Raw genomic sequence first — 9,177 nt, 5'->3', positions numbered from 1 at the left:
AAAAAACTATTTCCTTTTTTTAGATATTTGCTGGCTTTTTGGGAAAATGCATGATCAAAATTAAACTTTAGAAAGGTTTCTCTAAACATGAGACGAAGGAAATGCATTTTATTTGGCATCAGAGGGAACCAGAAATGAAAAAATGATGGACACAATCACCACCTAACTATGCAGAAAGGAGGCATTTGTATGGCAGATATGATGTGTATTTAAGCATGGGATTCTGCTAATGAAGAACAATAACACCAAAGAATTAAAGTGTTTTATAGTGGACCTGTCACCCAGACAGATAAAGCTGTATAATAAAAGTCCTTTTCAAATTAAACATGAAATCCAATTTCTATTTTTATTAAAGCATTCATAGTTGCTGTAAGCTCATTTAAAAATCTCAGATGTCAATCAAATATTGTCTGCCCCTCCTCTATGCCTTAGGCATAGAGGCGGGGCAGGCAATTAATTTCACTTTCCATTCAGCACTTCCTAGATGTCACTGCTCTCCCCACATTCCCCCGTTCTCTTCACCATTTAATTGTGTAGCCAGGGCATGGGGATAGACATTAGGTCCCCCATTCTGGTGCAAAAACAAGATTCTGAGATGATGCAAGGCTTGCTTTGAAGGGCATGAAAAGGCAAAAAAATAAAATCCCATTTTTACTTTCTTTAATGAAAAAGAAACCTATCTCCAATATACTTTCATTAAAAAAATGTGTACCATTTTTATAAGAAACCTGACTGTATGCAGTGAAATTCTCCCTTCATTTACTGCTGTGGATAGGAATTGTCAGATGGTCCCTAACTGCTGAGCAGGGAAACAATCATACTTATGAACAGCAGGGGGAGCCCCCGCCTTACTTCCCAGCCATGCAGAACTCAAGCAGCTTTGTTTATGACAAGCCCTAAGCAGCCCAAACCACACTGAGCATGTGCACAGTCTTAGTCTTGCAAAGATGTATAACAAAGTTACAAGATGGTGACCCTCTGTAGCCAACTTTGAAAGCAAAAATTATTTGTTTGATTAGGCTTGTGGTGCAGTAAGTTCATGTTTATATTTAGTATACAAAATACAGCATTTCTAGCCTTATTACATTTTAGACTTTACATGCCCTTTAATAACAGTATCCACAAAATGGCTCCTGCCTGCTTGCTATAATTATGAATTCCCAGACTGGAGCAAACAAGATGAAAATAATTTATATAGTGTATAAAGTTCATTTTGCTTGACTAATGTGATAGAATAGGATTTTTAATATTTTTTTGGGGTGAAGGGTCCCCTTTAAAGTAATGACAATATCATGTAGTGTTGTCCTAAACTGGTAAAACTGGTGTGTTTGCTTCAGAAACACAACTATATAAACAAGCTGTTGTTTAGCCATGGGAGCAGCCATTCAAGCACAGGATACACAGTAGATAACATAAGTTCTGAAGAATCCCATTGTATACTACAGAGCTTATCTGTTATCTGTTGTGTTTCCTGTGCCTTTTCTCCTTTTTCGGCTCTGAATGGCTGCTCCCATGGCTGATTTGTAATCGATTTCTAAAATCAGTGTCTGCCTGTCCTTAGCTAGGCTGTGCACTATTTATATTACAATGATGTATCAGTTGCTACATGATCAACAGACCTGTGAAGAAAAATGCAAAGCAGAGAGCTAACTTTGATGCTGTTTCATGAGTCAGACACAGCAGTGCAGAATACTGCTTTCAGTTACACTGACAAGTATTGATGAATGGATATTGGAAAGTTTCTGTTGTGAAGCTTAGGAACGCATTAGACAACAGCAATTCATTAAGTCAGTGAACATCTTTCAGCATTGCCATCGGTCATGTCACTTTATCCCTACCCACACTTTGTTCCATGTGCATTAACAGATGAGGAGGGCAGCAGTATGATTCTGATTATTATTAATTGTTACACAGTGCTGTTGAGTTTACTGAGAAGGAGGGGTGACATTGCCCTGAAACTCATGCTCCAGTTTTCATTATCTGGACTCAATCCTCATTTTTCCACTTTATAGAGTACAGTAAATTCATCCTATAATGTGGCACATAACACCGGGGCTTTGCTGGTCAGCCCACAGCCATAATAAACCTGCCATCTGCAAGTATGAGGTGCTCTGAGGAGTTAAACACATTTATCTCTCTACACACAGGAACCATTGTGCCCTTTATCTGCAAGCAACAATGTCTGGAATGGCAGGATTCCTTCAGGAGCACAGGGGGGGGGGGGGGGGACAGAGACAAATCTTAATTTTAATGCATTGAATCCGATTGCCATCTAATATCTACCAGACCAGTTGCCCACTGATTTCCCTGCATGCTTTTGGTATCATTTCTGATTTCAGGAATGCAGGTATCAGACTTAACGGGGTTCAACACTTTTTTTCCAGTTCTGTTTTCAGGTTGTTCACCAGAAATAAAGACTTTTTCTCAATGGCTTTCTGTTTTCCCTGAGTTTCATTAAAGGGGTTGTTCACCTTCAAACAACTAATTGTTTTCAGATAGATCACCAGAAATAACGACTTTTTCCAATTACTTTCAATTTTCTTTGTGTCTCCGTTTTTCTGATATTGAAGTGTAAAGTGTCATTTTTCACCTTCTAATGGTAAGGGCACACCTGGAGATTGAGGGAGATTTAGTCACCCGCCAACTAATCGCCTCTTCTTTGGGGTGACTAATCTCCCCGAACTGCTTCCCCGTGTCTTCCACCTGCTTCAATGAAAAAACGTTTTTTTGCAGCTCTGGGAGGGGGGTCGCCGACCCTGTAAACTGTTCTAAATTGATACATTTTGTTGATACATTTTTTATCTTTGTCCCTGCTGAGCAGAATCTCAGGGTTTCATTACAGGCAGCTGTTAGAATTGATACAATAGTTGCTGATACTCCAGAGATGCTGCTGAGAAATGTATCAACTAAATGTTGCAAAATTTTAGTTTTGTTCAGAATCTGCACCTGAATTACTGAGCTGCCAGACTCAAACACCAGAGACGGACATTCAACTTTACACTTAGGGGCCCATTTACTTTGCTCGAGTGAAGGAATAGAATAAAAAGACTATTTTTTTTTTTTAAAGTTTTTTTTTGGCTACATCGACCATCGAATTCAACTACGACTTCGACTTCGAATGATTCGAACTAAAAATCGTTCGACTATTCGACCATTCGATAGTCGAAGTACTGTCTCTTTAAAAAATTCTTCGACCCCCTAGTTCGCCACCTAAAACCTACCGAAGCTCAATGTTAGCCTATGGGGAAGGTCCCCATAGGCTTTCTAAGATTTTTTTTGGTCGTAGAAAAATTGTTCGATCGATTGATTAAATTCCTTTGAATCGTTCGATTCGAAGGATTTAATCGTTTGATCGAACGATTTTTCATTCGATCATTCGATCAAACTATTTGCAGTAAATCCTTCGTCTTCGATATTTGAAGTCGAAGGATTTACATTCGGCAGTCGAACTTAATTAACCCTCGATATTCGACCATATGTAAATCTGCCCCTTAGATTTTGGGAAAACAGTAAAAAATAAATAATGGAATGTATTTGAAAAAAGTCTTTATTTCTGGGGAAAAATCTGAAAACAACTGAACTGAAAAAAGTGCTTGGAAGGTGAACAACCCCTTCAAAGGCGGAAACTCTTTAAATTTCAATTTGGGAAAATAGTCAAAAATTAAACATGGAAAGTCAATGAAAAAATCTTTATTTCTGGTGAACAATGTGAAAACAAAACCGTCAAAATGTGTCTGGAAGGTGAACATCCCCTTTAAACATGTCTGCTTATCTCAAAACTATGTATAACATTATATAAAGCAGACCTGTTTTGTAAATTATTTTTGTTCTTTGTTTCTGCTTGCATGGTAAGATCCATAGCCTGGGGGTTCTTGGCCTTTCTCTGGTCCCTCTTGACTTGCTTTGGTTCATTTTTCAGTTAACTTATAAGGGCAAATTTACTTATGGTCGAATATCGAGGGTTAATTAACCCTCGATATTCGACTGCAGAATGGAAATCCTTCGAATATCGAAGTCGAAAAGATTTACCACAATTCGTTTGATCGAACAATTGAAGGAAAAATCGTACGATCGAACGATTAAATCCTTCGAATCATTCGATTCGAAGGATTTTAATCCATCGATCGAAAGATTTTTCTTCGACCAAAAAAATACTTAGAAAGCCTATGGGGACCTTCCCTATAACATTGACTTTGGTAGGTTTTAGGTGGCGAACTAGGGAGTCAAAGTTTTTTTTAAAGAGACAGTACTTCCACTATCGAATGGTCGAATAGTCGGACAATTTTTATTTCGAAACATTTGATTCGAAGTCGTAGTCGATGGTCGAAGTAGCCAAAAAAACATTCGAAATTCGAAGTTTTTTTTTATTCTATTCCTTCACTCGAACTAAGTAAATGGGCCCCATAGTATGTTATAGAATGGCTAATTCTGAGCAACCAGATTGCTGAAATGGAGAGCTGCTGATTAAAAAAGCCAAATAATTCAAAAACCACAAGTAACAAAAAAGGAAGGTATCATTCTCTACATCAAACTAGAAGTTAATTAAAAGGTAACAACAAAAAATGGAAGTGTTTTAAAGTAATGAAAATATAAGTAGTGGTGTGCAGAACTGGTAAGACTGGTGTGTTTGCTTCAGAAACTCTACTATAGTTTATATAAACAAGCTGCTGTGTAGCCATGGGGGCAGCCATTCAAGCACAGGATACACAGTAGATAACAGATAAGTACTACTATAGTTTATATAAACAAACTGCTGTGTAGCCATGGGGACAGCCATTCAAAACTGAAAAAGGAGAAAAGGCACAGGATACACAGCAGATAACAGATAAGCTCTGTAGTATACAATGGGATTCCTCAGAATTTATCTGTTATCTACTGTGTCTCCTGTGCTTGAATGGCTGCCCTTATGGCTACACTGCAGCTTTTTTAAATAAACTATAGTTGTGTTTCTGAAGCAGGCATACCAGTTTCACCAGTGGATGGCAATAGTAAATTATATTGCCATTCCTTTAAAACACTTTATATACATCTATAGGACATATAAAGTTTTAGCCGGCAAAATTACTTGGCTCAGCTCTGACTATTCTGCCCTCTTAGGGTCAGGCCACACAAGCAGATTCGGGGAGATTAGTTGCCCCAATGACAAATTGCTTCTTCTTCTTCCGGGCGGCAATCTCCCCGAACTGCCTTCCCCCTGCCCTCCACCGGCAAAAATGAAAATCGCCCGAATCTGCTCGTGTGGACTGACCCTACTCTTCTGCACTTCTTCTCTTCCTCTATTTCCTATTGTTCTATGTTGTCTCCTTTCCATTCCTATTCTCCTCTTTAAAACATTTCTCTTTATTTGGCTCCTCCTTATTTATTTTGATACCCCTTTTCCTCCTCTTTCTCCCACTCCTTTCAGTTATTAGAACTATCCCTTTCTCTCTATGAGCTCTTAATCTGTAATGTTCTTCCATTTGCTTTTCTCTTATGCGCTGCTCATTTTCACATTCATCTTTCTTTCACTTCCCCCTTTTTCCTCAAACCTTTATTTAATTTCGTTAAAATCTCTACACCACACAATTCTTATTATGCGTTGTGGGTCCTTTTTGTATCCTAGCTACTAAAAATGTACGAGTGGCTTCAGCAGGGTTGTACTTTACTTGTTTATTTTTCTGTGCTTTAAATAAGTCTTAATAAATGTTTATGATGTTTCATTATGTATTTTATTTAATAGGTGCTCTTGAATAAGTAATACCTTTTACAAAACCACAAATTGTTGTTGAAGGCTGGATACAGATTAACATTCGTTTTGTCGCCTTACCATCAATTTGTTAACACTGGGTAATTCTAAAATACATTAATAATGCTAGAACTGAGTATATAGACATGTATATTTCAAGGCTGGTTCTCTACTTTGTTTGTCTGCACCATATTCCAGCCCCAGAAGGCCTAATTAATTAAATGCTACATATTTTGCATTGATCTAATCTATGTCTCCCTCCCAAACCATTCGGGTAACAGTTTCCAACCAACCACCCTTAACTCTACATAAAGATGAAAAAATGATAATTGCAATAGGGTTTTTAATTAATGGCTATTTGTGATTTCCCCTTTAAAACCTTTATCACACCTAAATATCAAATTGACAATGTCTCTGCAAACAGCTTAGGGGGAACCAGAAACAGGACAATGCTGGAGGCAGATAAAAGCAAAATCTGCCAAAGCCATAAGAACTTTATAGACCTGGGGTTTAAACACTAACAATACAAATATATATATATATATATATATATATATATATATATATATATATATATATATATATATATATATATATATATATATATATATATATATATATATTAGGGATGCACCGAATCCAGGATTCGTTTCGGGATTCTGCCTTTTTCAGCAGGATTCATATTTGGCCGAATCCTTCTGCCCGGCCGAACCAAATCCTAATTTGCATATGCAAATTAGGGGTGGGTAGGGAAATCGCGTGACTTTTTGTCACAAAACAAGGAAGTAAAAATGTTTTCCCCTTCCCACCCCTAATTTGCATATGCAAATTATGGTTCGGATTCAGTTTGGTATTTGGCCGAATCTTTCACAAAGGATTCGGGGGTTCGGCCGAATCCAAAATAGTGGATTCGGTGCATCCCTAATATATATATATATATATATATATATATATATTGGGAATGGGCATGAATAGAAAGATGAGAAATAAAAAGTAACAATAACATTACTTTTGTAGCCTTGCAGAGCATTTGTTTTTAGATGGGGTCAGTGGCCTCCACTTGAAAGCTGGAAAGAGTCTACTGACTATACCATATACCAATGTGCACATTCACTTGTATATTTAACTATTCAGCTCAGCAATCCATTCTGCGGCTCATACCTGGGTTCCTGTACCAAGATGCACTGAATTATATAAAATCCATGGTTCCTGGCTATTAAAGACTGTGAGAAAGGGCCCCAGTGAAATACATTGCTTGGTGTGTCCAAATGAAATATGATGTGTTTTTCGCTGGCTGTTCTGCTAGGAAGGCTCTCAATAGCGCTGCCATACTGTTCATGTACATTGAACATCTTCTCACAGACTATTCTGGAAAAAATCTCAGATCTCTCAGTTCTCTTTATGTCGGGCCAAGTTTTTGCTTTTTTTTTAAGCTTTAGCGGAACTGGAGTGACTGTTTCTGTGCATAAAAATAGATAAAAGAAACTTCTTAATAGCAATCACAAATCATGCAGAAAAGAGAATATGAATAAACGGTCACACTCCATTAATAAGGATATGGGGGGAAAAAAGCTGATTGTATTTTTTTTTTTCATGCGCCCACAACAGTGGAAAGGAATCCTTGATCTCAGAGCTGACTGTCTCCATTACCACATGGCTTTTCCTTATTCCCAAGCCCTGCTCATTGGCTGCTCTCCTGTGAATACTCTGCAGGGCTGTCATTCCCCAACTCAGTACCTGTATTCTTCCACACACTCAATAATGGAACCCACACTAATACTTATGATGCGTATATAGAGTTGCCACCTGGCCGTTATTTTACCGGCCTGGCCGGTAAAAATGATGGTTGATCCCAATGTTATTAATTGGCAAAAAAGATGAATATATAGGAAGGCCGATATTTTTTTCCAGAAAAGGTGGCGTATATGGAGACTAACATCACACAGTCTTTATGGGTCCCTGTCTAGCAGTGCTGGGGTCAAGACCCGTTATTTGGAATCAGTGCTGAGACCTAGTTTTGGGTTCAGGTTCACCTACGGGGTTGTGTCAGTTAGGGATGCACCTATTCCCTGATCCTTTATTAAAGATTCAGCAGAATCCCGAACTGAACATTTTTCTAACTTCGTAGATTGTGTGATGAAAGGTCATGCGATTTCAAGGATTTGGATCTTCCAGGTATTTGGAGTTGGCTTTATCCAGCTGAAGAAAGGCACAATCTTTGCATCCCTAGTGTCAGTAACAAGACTGGAAATCGAGAGCAAGAGCACAAACTCAGCTATAAGACTTTGCTTGGCTTTGGGTGCAAATAGTTCTTTTTGAAGAACATACGAGTCATTTGCTACAACCCTAGATGCGAGTGCTAGACCACTAAGGGGCCTTTACTGCTGAATCTAAAAGCACTTATATTAGGGGATGGGCGGTAGGGGGGCTGCCTATGTCCCCTCTTGAATACAGTGCTGCTGAATGTGGAGTTGTGTTTATGATTGGATACAAAAATTGAATCTATCTATCATCTATCTATCTATCATTTAATTATCTATCATTTAATCTATCAATATATCAATCATCTATCTAGCGATCAACCTACCTCTCTCCATTCTCTCTCTCTCTCTCTCTCTCTCTCTCTGTTCAACCCCAACTGGGGCAGATGTCTTTTAGGGTTAGTCCAGACGAGCAGATTCTGGGAGGTTTAGTCGCCTGGCGACTTATTGCCTCTTCTTCTGGGTGACAATTTCCCCGAACTGCCTTTGAGTGTCTTCCCATCCGCTATAATGAAAAGTCGCCTGCGCTAAAGCACACGCAGCGCTTCATTTTCCGAAGTTTCCTCGTGAGGCAACTTCGGTCGACTTTGGAAAACAAAGTGCCGCGTGTACTTTAGCGCAGGTGACTTTTCATTATAGCAGGCGGGAAGACAAGCAAAGGCGGTTCAGGGAGATTGTCGCCCAGAAGAAGAGGCAATAAGTCGCCAGGCGACTAAATCTCCCCAAATCTGCTCGTGTGGACTAACCCTTAGGAAACTCACATTACCAGTAAGACCATAATTAAATTGGGCCCAGCAGAAACCATGCATTTGGAGTTCATAGCAACTGTAATTATGTACTGATTTTTCAGGGCCCCAGGAATAAATGGGTCTTCTGCTCACTTTGAATATCTCCTTCCAGTAGCTTGATCATTAGTTATGGATGAGCAAGAACGATTTGTCTGTGCAGAGAGTTTGAGGTTTGGCTCAAATGGGTCTGTGATTTTGGCCCAAGGGAGTGAGACCAGAACCAACAGGGGAGCCCAAAGCTCAGGGCTGGTAGCACAGGATTTTGGGGTGTTGTTTGGAAAGCAGTGAGAGCAGGTAATTAGCATGTGAATAAGCTCAGAGTCAGACTTTCCAGCCAGCAGGATAATATGATGGGCCCAGGACACATGAGCATGTCTGAACACAGCTCCCACCTGACAATAAA

This window comes from Xenopus laevis, chromosome 6S, assembly GCF_017654675.1.
Source record: "Xenopus laevis strain J_2021 chromosome 6S, Xenopus_laevis_v10.1, whole genome shotgun sequence".
In the NCBI taxonomy this organism is placed as follows: domain Eukaryota; kingdom Metazoa; phylum Chordata; class Amphibia; order Anura; family Pipidae; genus Xenopus; species Xenopus laevis.
The sequence above is the reverse complement of the archived record's forward strand: the minus strand, read 5'-3'. Positions refer to the sequence as shown.